We start from the raw sequence: 16,184 nt of genomic DNA, 5'->3' as shown, positions 1-16,184 counted from the left end.
TGGGACCTCATTACTTTGAAATCCGGAGAAGTCAAAGGCATAGGGAGAACTGAAAGATCTTTGGGCGTTGAGAAGAAAAAATATCCAAATACAGAGGAGAATCGCATTTCCCCAAAACCAGACAATGTCTACATTTTTAAAAGATGTGTTTAAAACTATGCACAAATAAATTAATAGGCGGACAAGTTAATATTGTAATGGCAACCCACCAGAACATTTTAAAATGTAAAACAAAGAGGGCTGATCCCAGAGCAAGATAAAAGCCAGAAGCAAGTTTAAATATTTGAAAATTAAATCTTCATTGTATAAATAAGACATTACAGGATTAAACAGAAAATATCTGTTTTATATTGGCTTGCCCTGAGCCTCTAGACACTATTTGTATTTCTTTTCTTTCGATTTATAAAGCTATGCTGGCAATAATTCTTAAAACCTTGAAAAGTTAAAGGGTATTTTATTAGCCTATGCGCTACAGAAAATATAAGGAATTTTATCATGAAGAATTCAGTTCTGCAATCATTAATGTGATATCATTGTCCCCAGTATCCACATGGTAGAAAGTGTTTTCTGTTCCAGGAATGCCAAATGATGTCACAGATGTTGGAACTACTGTTCAGGTAGAGACAGTGTCAGGGATACGATACAAATGTCCGAATGTCTGCCCACCTCCTTTCCTCCCCGCACCCCGCCCCTACCCATTTTCTATGATCCATGCTTCTGGATTCCAGTGTAATAGCCAAGGGGAAATAGGGGGAAAGTATTTTTTCTTAAATTTTTTTTGTGGCCAATTGAAAATAGAACTAACTCAAAGTAGGGAATTTTAACCATTTCCTCACATACTTGGAGGCAGTGATGAACTTAGAAGACCCTTTTCCCTGGGTAATGCATGATTTTTTTGAGTCACATTTCACTTGGACCTTTAGAAGTGTACATATACCATCTACTGAAAGCTTTTTCTTCCTGTTTATTTTCTTTTCTTCTTTCTTTCTTGCTCTCTTTCTTGCTTGCTTGCTTTCTAGTATATCAAATAACCAGGTTATATTTTGACATGAAGCAGAAGTTCCCAATTGGAATTTCACTCGTTGATTTATCTTGGGATTTTTTTTAAAAATTTATTTTATATATTCTCTGGGGATGCATTTGAGCCTTATCATTTTGATGGTAAAAGAATATACTGGAAAGAATTGGAGATGGTGGCTGTTCTCTCTCGATATCAAAATGCAGTGACTGCCGGAAGGGCAGGGAAGCTTATTCTTACAGCATGCTGGGACTGTGGTATTCTGGAAGATGCTATCCTGAGTCAAGACACAAATGAGAGAGAAACAGCTCAATTATCACCTCTGACATTCTGTGGAAGGGTAAAGACGGCCATAAACTTCTTAGTTGGGCTTAAGATTGCAACACAGAATGGGGTGCCTGGATGGCTCAGTTGGTTAAGAGTCTGAATCTTGATCTCGGCTCAGGTCATGATCTCACAGTTCCCGAGTTCGAGCTCTGCACTGATAGTGCGGAGCCTTCTTGGGATTGTCTCTCCTCCTTCTCCTTCTCTCTCTCTCTCTCTCTCTCTCTGCCCCTCCCCCACTTACTCTCTCTGGCAAAATAAATACAGTTAAAAATAAAAAAAAGATTGCCCTACATTATGTCTCTAAATGGGCCCTTGGGTTCTGAGCAGTGGGTTTATCCCAGGGAAAAATAGTCACATCTGTCAACACCTATTTTGGCATTACCCTAATTCCAAAATCCCTAGAAAGTTAACTTTCTTTCCAAATGAAATATCTACGGCAAAGGTATAGCAATGCTTTTCACATGTTTACTTTAGTGCCATGTGCTCCCTAGCCTTTTGTTCTATTTAGAAAAATGGACATCTCTGGGGGGCACCTGGGCAGTGCAGTTGGTTAAAAGTTGGAGTCTTGATCTCGACTCAGGTCCTGATCTCACCGTTCATGAGTCGGAGCCCCCCATCGGGCTCTGCACTGATGGCACAGAGCCCACCTGGGTTTCTGTCTCTCCTTCTCTCTGCCCCTCTACCGCTTGTGTTCTCTCCCTTTCAAAATACATTTAAAAAAATTTTTTAAAAAGGATAGAAAATGGACATCTCTGAGTTTTATAGAAATGTTCACAGGAGGCTGACATAGTGTTTTCCAGGAGTGGATTTCACCGGATTTTAAAAGTTTAGTTTGGTTTTTGTCAAGTCACTTATTTAAAGATTCATCAAGCCTGGGGGTGCCTGGGTGGCTCAGTCAGTTAAGCTCCCGACTCTTGGTTTCAACTCAGGTCATGATCTCATGGCTCATGGGTTCAAGTCCCATATCGGGTTTCATGCTGACAGTGCGGAGCCTGCTTGGAATTCTTTCTCACTCTCCTTCTCTCTGCCCCTCCCCTACTTGCTCATCTCTCAAAATAAATAAGACTTTAAAAAGTAATAAATATTCATCATGCCTAGAAAAATATTGCCAAATATAAGAACACAAAACAGTTTCCTTCAACTTTTCATTTTAAAATAACCTCACTTTTGGAAGTGTTGCTATAGCAGTTCAAAGAACTCTCATATATCTTTTATTCGCTGATTTCTAATATTTTCCCTCATTCACTTTATCATTCCAATTCTCTGGATAGATTCACTTTTTTCTTGAGGGAAGCTCTGGAGAATAACTCTTGGATATCATGTCCTTTTGCCCCCAAATGCTTCAATATCTTTTTCTAGGAACAAGCTCATTCACAAAAGCCAGGGAGTAATGACCTAATTCAGGACATTTAACATTGACAAAATATTAGTATCCAATATACAATCCACATACTATTTTCTCAAGGTGCCCTTATTGTCCTTGATGGCATTTTTTTCTGCCTGTGGTCCAAAATTTGATCCAGGATCACGAATTGCATTTGGTTTTCATGCTTTTCTTTCGTCTTACTCTTCCTTACTAATGGTGGTGTAACATGTAAACACATCTAATATTCTGCCAGGTTGGTTAATGTCTTGGCCCGGAGAGAAACCTAGGAAACACACAAAACTCACAGAGTTAGCTAAATTAAGAGAAGCCAGAAAAGAGCATTAAATAGTTTTAAAGAATAAATACTTCATTTCTAGATTGATTATTAATTACCATCCTTCATGATAAAACTGAGAAGGATTCTGTACATACAGGCTGACAAACATGTCTCCGTTCTCGGACAATTCTGAAGAAAAGTTGTGTTCCCTTGAGGACGCTAGTCCCTACTTCTTACATGCATTATTGCAATACTGCCCATTTCCATTTCATTCCCTAGATTATTTGAATATTTTCCCATAATAACAGGTTGTCCGCATTCTGATGACATCTAGGGAGGCACCATAATTGTACTTGGTTACAAATCCCTTGGTGACTTAGAAACATCTTAAATGACTTTACTCTCAAAGCACAGTTGTGGTAGGAAGATCTTGATCTTTGGAGTCAAAGAGACGCTAAATTCTGGTTCTACCACTCACGAGTGGTATTAGCTTAGGTCAATTATTAAGCCCTTCCCATTTAGCCATCATTCAACAGGTAATGGTGGCTGTTGATACTTAGGAAGCAATATAATATTGTACATAAACCCATGGGCTCCTGGAGTCCAGCAATCTGGTTTCCAATGCCTGTTCAGCACCCACTGGCCTTGGGATTTGGAAAAAAAATAACCAACCTTTCTAAATTTCAGGTTTTTGTTTTTGCTTTTTAATCTGTAAGGAGGAATTAATACTGTAGTTATCTGAGTTATTCTATTAAAAGAAATAATGTTTGTAAAATGCTTAGTAAGCTTCGTAGCATATAACAAATACTCAATACATGTTACTGATCTACTGATGAAGATTCTGGAATTAATAATAACAATATCGGGGCACCTTGGTGGCTCAGTCGGTTGGGCATCCGGCTTCGGCTGAGGTCATGATCTCACGACCAGTGAGATCGAGTCCTGCGTCGGGCTCTGTGCTGACAGCTCGGAGCCTGGAACCTGCTTCAGATTCTGTGTCTCCCTCTTGCTCTGCCCTTCTCCTGCTCACGCTCTGTATCTATTTCTCAAGAATAAACATTTAAAAAATTTAAAAAAATTAATAACAATATCAACAAAGATAATAAAGTTTCTTTAGACACTATAGGAAGTATCTTTCTCTTGACCTTGACTTTGTATCTTCGGTAAGTTCTTTCTCTGGTTTCCTGTGTCCTAGCTATTAGGCTACCTTCAGTTAGGGCCATATAATTATGATCTGCCCATCCCTCCCCACCATCTTTTTTAAAAAATATCATTCCTTTAGACACAGGTGAAAATTCATTATCAAAGAAAGAGCAGAGTGGAGGACAATGTGAGCAAAAAACTTGGCTTAGAATCGAAGTTAGAAACTTAAATACATTTAGTACCAAAGTGGGGCTAGTTCTAATTAAATGAACCCAACTGCCTTTCACCCCTGAGTTGCCAGTCATAATGATTAATCCGTAAGCTAATAGTCAGGGACAGCGGGACTAAGAGAACAACAAACTGAAGAGGCTGGTTTCAAATGCAGCACGGGAACCTACAATGACATTGGTCACCCGGTGTTTGATTCAGAGACTCAGCCCACATGCATTCAGTGAGGATTAGTGGACTTAAAAGCACATGGCTTAGCATTTGTGTTCAATGTTCAGTCACCTTGCATTCATGCGACCACAAAATGTCAGAGCTAGAAAAGAACTTAGCGTCCTTCTAACCCAATAGCTTCATTTCACAGAGGCATGCAGAAATCAAGTGATGCTTGAAGCATCACTAAATTATCAGTGGCAGGGTTTAGCTAATAACCCCTATATTCTAAGTCCTAGTTCTATGCCACTGCCTGTGTCCCATGCGGTATCGTAGATGCTTACGTTGATACTTGATTAAATATGTAACATGCAGTGCTGTATTTTATTTATTATTTGTATTCCTTCTGTCTAAAAAAAGTAATGCTGCATTTTGTTTGCATGTATTTTATTTATTGGAATTTACTCCTTTTGTCTAAAAAGGGAAAAACCTCCAAGTGATAGGTTTTTTTTTTTAATAAACCTTCAACCACTTGCAAAGCAGAGTGTCATGATAGAGTTACAAAAATTAAAATCCATTAAATGTGCTAACTTCTTAACTTATCAGAAGTCTACTGTGTACGAAATATTGTGTATTGCAAAAGAAAGGATGAATATTAAGTCCTTGTCCTGTGCAAACACAATTTTAGGTGCCTTAGACAGGTTATTTGTTTCATATAAAAATGAAAAATCCTGCTCGTACCGTGCTTCCATCTAGTAGAGGAGATGAGAAATATACACGAAATCATGAAAATAAAAGATCAAATGTATGAAGTACCGTAAGATGGATAGCAACAAAATCTGCAATTGTTTGCGGGAAGGAAAATGGTCAGTTTCTGGAGTGACTTTCACGAAGTAGGCAGCACGTGGCCCAACCCGACACAGAGCAGCAGACCCTGAACACGAGCAAATAAAGCAAGGAGCATGTTCTATCCTGGAAATGAAAAGTAATAGTGGAAAAGCCCCACTTTACATGGTGAACGGTGAACTTACATGGCCCTGGTGGGTGGAGAAGTAAAGCTGGACAGGCAGTTTGGGGCAAGATCATGGAAAACTTGAATTCCAAGTTAAGCCATAAAAATTTAACAAGGAGAACTCTTAAAATCAACAGCAAATACATTGTTGTGGGATTTTTCTTTTTTTTTTTTTAAGTGGATTTTTTTCAATTAAGCTCTTAATTTTTTAGTCATTATAGATTCACATGTAGTCATAAGAAATAATAAAAAGAGATTCGGGGGCGCCTGGGTGGCTCAGTCAGTTGAGCATCCGACTTCATGATCTCACAGTTTGTGGGTTCGAGCCCCACATCGGGTTCACTGCTGTCAGGGCAGAGCCTGCTTCAGATCTTCTCTTCCCTTCTCTCTTTGCCCCTCCTCTGCTTATGCTCGCCCTCTCTGAAAAATAAATAAACATTTAAAAAAATGGAGGTCCAATGTGCCCTTTATCCAGTTTCCCCCAATGGTAACATCTTGCAAAACTGTAGTACAATATCACAACAGAACATTGATGTCATCGCAGACAAGATACGGAACCTTTCCATCATCACATGGATTCCTCAGGTTCCTCTTTTATTGTCATACCCTGTCTCTGCCACCTTTCTCCTTCTTTAACACCTGGCCATCTGTCCTCCATTTTTATAATTTTGTCATTTCATGAATCACACAGTATGTGACCTTTTTTCTCAGTATAATTCTATGGAGATTCATCCAAGTTATTGTGTGTGGTAAATTAAAATATATGGCTGCATTTTTACCACTTGGCTTTTTTTTTTAAGTTTATTTATTTGTTTTGAGAGAGGATGAGGGGCAGAGAGACAGAGAGAGAATCCCTAGCAGGCTCCACACCCCTACTCAATCTCACAACAGTGAGATCATGACCTGGGCCAAAACCAAGAGTTGGAGGCTCAACTGACTGAGCCACGCAGGTGCCCCTGCATTTTACTACTTGTAATGGGAAGCGTCTTGCCAGATCCTAAGATAGATACCTCTAGAGAGACATTCACTATTTTTTTCTTTAATAACTTCTCAATTGAGTGGGATTGTCTTATCATATTCCAACCAAGTATGAGTGTAGGATAACAATGAAAGGGTAGGTAAGTAGGAGGAGGATCTGTTGGCAGAAACAGAGAATGTTCCATTTCCTCAATTCTGGAAAGTGTAACTGAATCTAAGTTCTGAGTTAGATTTGAGAAAATAGAAGAAACAATTCTTTCAGCAACCGTGTTAGATACTCAACAAAGGCTTGAGGGTACAGTGCAGGGCACCATGGGAGAAAGGGTGCTTCATAGTCTTAGACAACCAGGCCAGTAGATTTTCTACACTATGTGTCTTCTTCATTCATTTCCATTCGTGAGTACTCCCCAGAAAGCTCGAGGTAGAAAGCATGTAATTTCTCCCTCAGGAGATTTTGACATACTGCCAAACAGACTGGTTTCCTCTGCTTCTCCCCCCCTCCAGAAGTTAGATTGTCTCCACATGAACCTGGATTGTTCTCTACTCTTCCAACTGCTAAATCCGGCTAAGACTATGGTGATCCTCAGAAGTACTCGTGACCCTCCCTGCAGAGTGGAAGGTGCAGCCGCCCCAGAATACCACGAAATATTATGGGATATCACCCAACACCAGAGAACAACACACAGACCAGCAGCACCCCTCTCTGACCACTTAGTTCACTCCAGCCACTATCATAGGCACACTCAATGAGTCATCTCATCACCTCTTCTCAACAACTACATTAGACCAGAACTACTTTCCTGAACTTGTGGGCAAAGAAACTGAGGTGCAGAAAATTCAGCTTACATGTCGAGTAAGTAGCAGCATGAGAATTCAAAGCCAGGCAGTCTAACTACATAGCCCTCCTCATTCTTAACCAATAAACTGTAATAACTGGGCATCAAAGCACAGTCAGGCAATCCCAAACTATAGAGTATAATTAACAAAACTTAATTTTTTTCCTTTTGCCTTAAATGTTGCATGAAAAGTCACTGAGACTTTTCAGATTTCAAGTATATTTTATTTTTCCTCCTCTTTTTGACCTTTAAGTCCAGATGTCCCAGACTTCTCTGTTATATTCTTCTTGACTTCTGCTGTCAAAAAGATCCATAGACTGGGAGGTCTTGGTGGCAGTTAACCCCCAAAGACACAGCTGCTGGAGAAGTCCCTCCATGTCTCTTTCATGCTCATTTTCACGAAGGAGCACACAAGGGAAGCCGTCATCTCATGCATTAAAATGTTCCCCAGCTTCATGATGCTCAAAACACTGGCATCCACAACTCCAGTGCCCAAGGTCTTCTTCAGCCAAGGGAATTGATTGTCGTACTTCTGTAACATCTCAAGACTTTTAAGCTGCTCTCAGCCGATGTTCAAAGATAAAAGGATTTTATTAGGGCTCATCCCCTCCAATAACCAAGGGAGTGCTAGTTTTCGGTCAAATCAAGTCTGAAGGGAAAAGGTGGAGGAAGATGTATTTACTTTTAAGAATTTTCAAAGAGCGAAGTGATGGTTCAGGGGAAAATCAGGGTAAGATTTGTAGAAGTAAGGAATGAAAGCACAAGGGGATTGGAGTCACAGGTGCTGAAGGGGAAAGAAGAACTGTATTTTCTTACAGCGTTGACTTTGGTGATGCTTTTTCATGGCTTCAGTCAATGGTCACCTTAACCCAGAAGCCTCCCTACTGCACGCTTGTCTCCCACTCGTCTAGTTATTTGGCTCTCCTATGTACTCCCCAAGATGCTCGGTCGATCTCTCACCTGGAAGTTATTGGTCCAAACTGTCACCCTCTGCTTACCTGTTTGCTTTACTCATCGGATGGAAAAGTTGCAACCTGAGATTGGATGCTTTGCTTTTATTTTACATTTTGAGATCCAGTATCGTGCTTTACCATGTATTAGAAGTTCAAATAAAAGTAACAGAGTGAATTTGCGCTCCAATACCCTGGTCCTTTGCAAGCTCTGTTTACACTTCCAAAAAATGGTCTCATATATAAATCATATATGTTGGATTTGCCACGACCCTGGTTTTGGCCATTGGCTCTTCCCACTCCTCTATGTCTGGGAATGATGGAAAGGGTATGGAACCCAGTGACGAAGAAAAAGAGACTAAGAGAGAGCCAGAGCTGCCCGTCATTGCATGGGCTGCAGGTAGAGAAGAACAAGCTAAGAAGATCAGAAATCTGCCCTTCTTCACCCAGGCAGGCACAGCGAACCTTACAAGAAATACTATAGAGATCTTGCACAAGAGAGGTAACTCGAACATCACACAGACTTGCTTCAAAAGAGCCAGCTCCCGACTCTGATGTGAGTAACTGAGCCCCTTTGGGTGGCATAACCGTTCTAGGTTTTACTCTCTTCATCTCCTCAGTGAAACGGGGACATAACAGTGAAAACTCTGGAGGGTTGGAAGAATCCACGTAAGTAACTAACTTAGCCTGATTCTCGGCTCACAGCCCCTGGTTCGTAAAGGTTAGCTGGGAAATCATTAACTATGAAATTATTCACGACAGCTAACATTTTTACTGCATTTTATATGATACTTGCCCACACTTTATTGTATTTGATCCTTGTGATGTCTCGTGAAGTGAGCTGGGAAGGTACGGTTATCCCACTGGATATATAAGAAATCCCAACTTGTAAGAGATTTACCGACTTGCTCGGGTTCACACAGGTAAGGCATAATGGCACAAAGATGACTCTGAAGTCTTCTGATTTCATTACTCCAGGCTCCTAGACAGTGCCCTTCCATCAATAATTGTTCTTTCTCTCACCATACTTTTAAACTCAGAGCCTGCTGGAGAAGCAGCTATGGCAAAGGACAGTAGCTCAGTACTGGGGAAAGCGTCAAAGGGAGGAAGGAAGGTGGCACATGGAGGCAGTGTGGCATTTCTCCTTCACTTTGCCAATGAACGTCAAAGGAGAGCCGCATGTGGTCAGCTCTGCATAGGGAAGGGATGCACGTATGGGATGCAGCGCTCAGTGTTCCTGGGATGACGACGCCGTAACATGACTTCCTCAGGGATGCTCTGTTTCCTTTCAAAACTCTGACCTCCTAACTCTTACTTGTTTCCTTACCATTTCTAAATAGTAAGTAGAGCATAGGGCAGGGTGGGTGGGGACAGTGTAAGAATAGAGGCTGTCTGTACCTCCATCCAGAAGAGATCCCTCTCTATTTGGGGCTTGAGAATTTGATCGCAAATCCCTTCATATCTAAAAGACGGACAAAAGCTTCAAAAGGAGGTCTGAATGGTGATGGAGGTGGAGCAATATGGAAATTTCTGGATCTGTCATCCAAGTAAATATTAGAAGCAAAATGGCCATTATTAAAGAGCCAAAAAACCTCCCCCAAACAGGATTTGCAACATCAGGCATTCTAAAAGGTAAAAGCCCTGAACCTTGCCAATCCTGGACCTTTGCATAACTGAAACTGAGAAGTCTGTCACAGCCTCTCCTCGGGCAGAAAGGGTTGAGGGTAGATGAAAATGTTTAGCTACAACCTGCCCTTGGGATAATTGCACGTTCCAAACGACATCAAACAAAAAGGCAGTCTCGACTTTACTGGCATGAAGTGCTATTAGGTTGTCAAGAATCCTGTGATCTCAAACTGCAAGAATAGGCAGAAAATGACTATGCAGAGGATATTAAAGGATTTCAGGATATTCTCTCCACTGTTGCATTACCATTTTTTTTCTCTCCAATCATTTTGAGTTACTTTCTGGAGAGGAAAAACCAGGTAGGATTTTCCCATAAGGCAGACGATGCAATTTGAAGAAAAAGAATGGCTTTGCTAGGCTTATAAATATCCCATCTGATCTTCTCCTGGTTTATAAGCTTTTTTAGAATCAAGGAAATGTGGGAAGCTCTGACATGATTATACCCAGCAGGTAAAAGAGAAGCACTGAAATTCCATTTCTGTAAGTCATCCACATTGCAATGAATTTTCCAGGGCTCTTCTGGTTGTGACAGATTGTCCGCTGTAGATTTGAGGAGGAAGTCAGCATCGAATGACTGCAAAGTCAATATCAGCCCTCTAGAAACAGACAAAATCATTCTGTACCTGCCACGGGGCTATAAGGGAGAAGGAATCACGTATACATTTAGCCCAGACCTATCATTATATAGATGAAGACACTGAGGGTCCTAGAGGTAAAGCGAGATGGTCGCTATCACACAGCTACTTAGTGGCAGCTTTACAACTAGAATCTAGGATTGCTGATTCGTCGCCTGGGATCTTTCCCAGCAGCTCGCAACTTACAATTTTCTAAACAAAAAATGTTTGCTATTTGCACCTTGAGTTGGGAAGTGACTTGAGAGTTGCTGCCATACATATTGGTGGTGGTTGGTTTGTTGTACCAACTTAGTATGTGTTTGGGGAGCCAGCTTTACTCCATTCTCACTTCATATGGTTTGGGAAAGTTGGAACCCGTGCATGTTCTCTAACTGCTGGGATGGGCATTAATTCCCATCCGGTTGACTCTGAGTGAATTCTGATCTTCCTGGGTTTGTAGTCCCATACCAGTGACCTACTTAATTTGCATCCTATTGAGGGTGACAGCCTACCATATGTGGAACGGTCTTGCTCTTTTAGTATAATAGCCCTTGCCGTTCAGTTTTGATAAGAGGTTATCATTCTGGGGCTCAACAGGATGGAGGTTTGTTTTAAAGTGACAGCCTGCTTCTCGCGCATTCATTCTGGTTTGTGCAAACTGTCCCACGTGGCCTGCTTGATGGAACGGGGCAGAGGTGTTTTGCAGCAAGACAAAGGGTGAATGGCCAGCTTTGGGGAGCTCTGCCTGCTCCTTCCAGCTCTGACCAGAACATCTCCTGTATTATTTACATACTCTGCTTCAACAACAGATTTTTAGTTGAAAATGAGATACAGAGGGTCACCTGTGTGGCTCAGTCAGTTGAGTGTCTGACTCTTGATTTCCACTCTGGTCATGATCCCATGGAGGATCGTGGGGTGGAGCCCCGCATCAGGACTTGGTCATCCCAGGGTCCCTGAGGCACATTCAACATGTTGGACTCTGAAAAGCTGTCGGGGTCACTAAAAGCAACTTGTGGCATTATTTAGTGACTGTAACGCCAAGCCGGTGTTTCTCACATCCACCAATAGATTATGATGTTTTAAAATTTCCCATTTCTTTCAAAAAAATAAACAAAAAAAAGATAGGTCCCGTAAGAAAGGTAACAAATGGTTTCATATCACTACAAAATTAGGAGGGAGAAGAAAGAAAGAAAGAAAGAAAGAAAGAAAGAAAGAAAGAAAGAAAGAAAGAAGATATTAAGAAAGAAAGAATCCAGAGGAGAGGTACCTGTAATCAATAATGCCTAATCCCCTGGGCCCCTGATGAATTCCAATCTCCCGCTGGGAGGAAAACAATATTCCATCCTCTTCCTTGAGATGTACCCAGGTATGACATAAAATTCAGTCCAGCCCAAATGGAGTCCATCCTAAGGCATGGGCCAGTGAGCCAATAAAGTTTCCTTTTAACTTGAATCTTTGCCCTTGAAAACAAGACAAAACCTGCCTAATTCTCATTCTGTCTCTTTTTCTTTCCCTGTCTCTTCCCCCACGCCCCCCCCCATACTCATAACCAAATAAGAGATATTCCCATATTATATACCTACTATTTCCTCTCTCTTGAGCTGCCACCATACTTTTGATAGAAACCATTTTTCAATGTTTGGGCAGCTTCAACTCTGCATTAAAAAAGAGACAGGGCAGAAGGTGACAGCAATCATCACAATTTATTTTTTGTTGTTGCATGTCCTAGAAAAGAAACTCATCATTCTGGGATAATTCAATACTTTGAAGAACAGCCCGGAAACACAAGTAAAAGGCCTCAGTGTTCTTCTAGGCAATGTAGCTACAAGAACTAAGGGGTCCAACTCTGCTTTGGAAGAGAGCTCTAAATGCATGTCACTATTTTGGAATATGTGCAAAGGATCTTAAAATGTCTCTTCCTGGATTCCATGTTCTGTTCTGTTTTGTTTCCTTCCTGTTGTTCTTGGGGAGTATGGATATGGGAGACGGCATCAGCAAAAAGGACAAGGCAAAGAATTATTTCTTTTCTTGAGTTTTCTTTTTGCCACTGAAATAAAAATATAATAACCATGATAGTTATTGCATATTAAATTCTGCTATGCACATCATGGTTTCATTTAAGCCTTGAAGTTCATGCCAAGAAATAGTTGTCTCTATTGTATTGATGAAGGCTGTAGCTGGGGAGGTAGGGATGAGAATTTGCCCAAAGTCATAGGATGTCCTCGTTGCTAAGAACCTGTGTCCTGAACGAAGCATTTTGCACGGACTATTTTGTGAAATCTTCACAGGACCCCTGGAATAAATGCATGATTATCAACAGTTTTGTAACTTGTCAAAGTAACAGGCTAAGTGGGAAGTTCAGAGCAAAATTAAAACCTGGGTCTTTCTGACTCTAAAACAAATGTGCTCTGACTATACCATAAACATTCTCATACCTCGTCAAAACAAATGGCCTGAGTTTTAGTTATACATGGTTATACATGGTGACCATGCATAGCCAACGATAATAGATTTAGCTTTTTATGGACTTCCTGAAAAGCATTTTTTGCAACATCCTTCAGCAAGCATTTGTTGAGGTGTCTGGGCCAGGCGTTGGGCTGGACGATAGAAGCATGGCCATGATAGACTTGCCCCAACACTTGCCCCCAAGGAGTTTGGAGTCTAAGAGAGTGGGGAGTAAGGATGGGGGAAGAAGAAGAAGAGAGTGAATTAGAGCACACAACACAAAGTCACACCCTTCTACAACACAAACTCAGTGAAACGGAGACCCAGTAAACTCTAAAGTAGAGTTTTCAGCCATGGTACCACTGTCATTTGGGGCTGGATAGGTATTCTCTGTAGGGAGTGCCCTGTGCGTTGTGGGATGTTTAGCGGCACCTCTGAATTCTACCCACTAAATGCCAGTAACACTTTCCTTCCTCAGATTTGACAACCAAAAATGCCTCCTGGGGATGGGAGGTAGGGTAGCCCCCAGTTCAGAATCATGGACCTGGAGGTACACCATGGCAGAGATAAGCAATGAAACAAAATTGCAGGTTGTTAATAATGCTGTCTGATTTTTTTAATTTTTCTTAATTTTTTTTAGCATTTTATTTTTTGAGAGACAGACAGAAAGAGAGAGAGAGAGAGCATGAGCAGGGGAGGGGCAGACACAGAGGGAGACACAGAATCTAAAGCAGGCTCCAGGCTCTGAGTGGTCAGCACAGAGCCCTATGCAGGGCTCGAACCCACGAACATGAGATCATGACCTGAGCCGGACCCTCAACCAACTGAGCCACCCAGGTGGCCCTGTCTGATTTTTAAGTAAGGGCTTGTTCCGTGCCAAGTACTTTAGAAACCTGCTATCATCCCACCCTGACAATAACCTTTTGATGTGTATAAATCATATTGATGACCCTTTTATAGGACTAAGGCACCAAGAACTCAAGTAACTGACCCTATCAGCTATGCAGTAGTTTCAGGTAGAGCTAAGATTTGAATCCTGGCCTGTCATCTTAATACATGCACTGACACATGAACAACATTTTTAAGTCTTGCTGGTTCTCTCATGTTCTTTACATGTCCACAGACTAAACATAAAACTGTCAACATAAGAGAATGCATATTTATAGGTTAACCCACTTCTTTTGTGGGTATTCTATCTTGTCCACCTCGGACCTAATTAATCTAGTTAATTCTAGATGATTCAGTTATGGAAGCAATGCCCATAGCCCATATATCTAGGAAAAATATGGGCTTTAATTCTGAAGAGTGGAATAAGTTTCATATCTTGGTTTATCTTTTGGCCATCCAACCACTAACTGTGGAAATAATCAAATACTATTGGCTGAGGCTAAATGTTTCTAGATATTTTTATTGGAATGAGTTAACAGAAGCCAAAAAAAAAAAAAAAAAAAAAAAAGACCTGGATACCTTCTCTCCCTTAAATAAATACCTACAAAGGATCTCCTGGATTACTAGAAAGTTTTCATTTAAATTTCCAATTCTATCATTCCAGCAATACAAGTAAATTTGCATTAGTTATGTTTTTTAGGTATTTCTCGGAAAATTCTAAGTGGAATATTTCCTTTATGGACAGAGTTTTCTTTTTTTTTTTTTTTAATGTTTATTTATTTTTGAGAGAGAAACAGAGTGCGACCAGGGGAGGGGCAGAGAGAGAGGGAGACACAGAATCTGAAGCAGGCTCCAGGCTCTGAGCTGTCAGCACAGAGCCCTACCCGGGGCTCGAACCCACACAACGTGAGATCATGACCTGAGCTGAAGTTGGTCACCCAACGGACTGAGCCACCCAGGCACCCCCTAGAGTTTTCAAATAGTCCATTTGCTAGGCTTACGTAGCTAAGCGAGAATAGTGATCATTTTATACTCATTCATTTACTCCAGTAGACTTTTAGGATCTGCTTCCTGTTCTTCAATTTTTTGTGTGTGCATCTGTGGTCTATTAATATGTATCCCAAATCCAGTAACTATAGGAACATCAACATAGGCATCAGAATTGTTACTGGAGCTTTATTAAATCAGTGCACTAATTGTGGACTGTTATCTGTGAAATCAGGACCTGGGGACAATAAGGCCACTGGTAACATTGTGACCCAGGGTGGCTAAAGCGCTGATTCACAATTAGCCTGCTGCACTGTGGCTAAGGATTAGGGAGAATTAGGACTGTTTGTCAGATCTCTGACACTCAAGTCTACACCCTGGACACAGTGGCACCAGATGCGTGTCAGGCGGTGTGTGGGGACGTTCGACGACTTGATTTAAAAGAAAAATCATCTGTAGATAGGACGTTGTTTATTTGCCCGGCTCAGATTTGCCTTTGTGCCATTTTGGTGGAAAGAAAGAGAACCAGATCTGCTAGTGTATGTAATAAATCTCCCCCAAGAGGCAGGGAGTTTGGCCAACTGAAAATGTGAAGCGAGTTATTTGCATACACTTTAAGATTACTTTAGGAACAAGCATTGGAAAACCTTGTGTCAATCACAAATTGATGATTTCTACCTTCAGGTACTACATAAAACAAGTATAAAATAAAAAAAACAGTCTGAGTGGAATAGCACTGTGTATATTTCAAAGGTTTTCACAACAAAGGTTTTTCACTAATTTTGATAAGATTTCCACCACTCACCACAAATATGTATGCCCCTTATTAAAATAATAAGGTACTTAAGTAATAAGACTTCTGCCTATGTATGTACATAGAAAATAATTGGATTCTCATTCACACACTTTGTAACTGAGCAAATTTGCTTCTTCACTCTAATTGGGCCGTGAGTCGTCTTTTTAAGTCCATACTTAAATGCCACTTAAAGAATTTTTTCCCATAACCTCATAACTGTAATTAAGTCCCCATGTTACACTGTCTCTTAAAAGCCACACATTTTATGCGGAGCATTTATAGTGATTTACAATTTTATATGCATGTTTGTTTAATATCTCTCTTCCTTATTAATGCCTTATCTACCCCTGTATCTCAAGTCCCTAGCACCATAGCAGATACTTTGCATATTCATGAATGAATAATGAATAAATGAGAAGCAGACAAAAGAGTGAGTATGTGTTCCCTTAAAGAAGCAAAGAGCAGCCCCCAGTAAGCCTTTGC

Source organism: Panthera leo, chromosome D4, assembly GCF_018350215.1.
Source record: "Panthera leo isolate Ple1 chromosome D4, P.leo_Ple1_pat1.1, whole genome shotgun sequence".
In the NCBI taxonomy this organism is placed as follows: Eukaryota; Metazoa; Chordata; class Mammalia; order Carnivora; family Felidae; genus Panthera; species Panthera leo.
Note: the sequence above shows the minus strand (reverse complement) of the source record.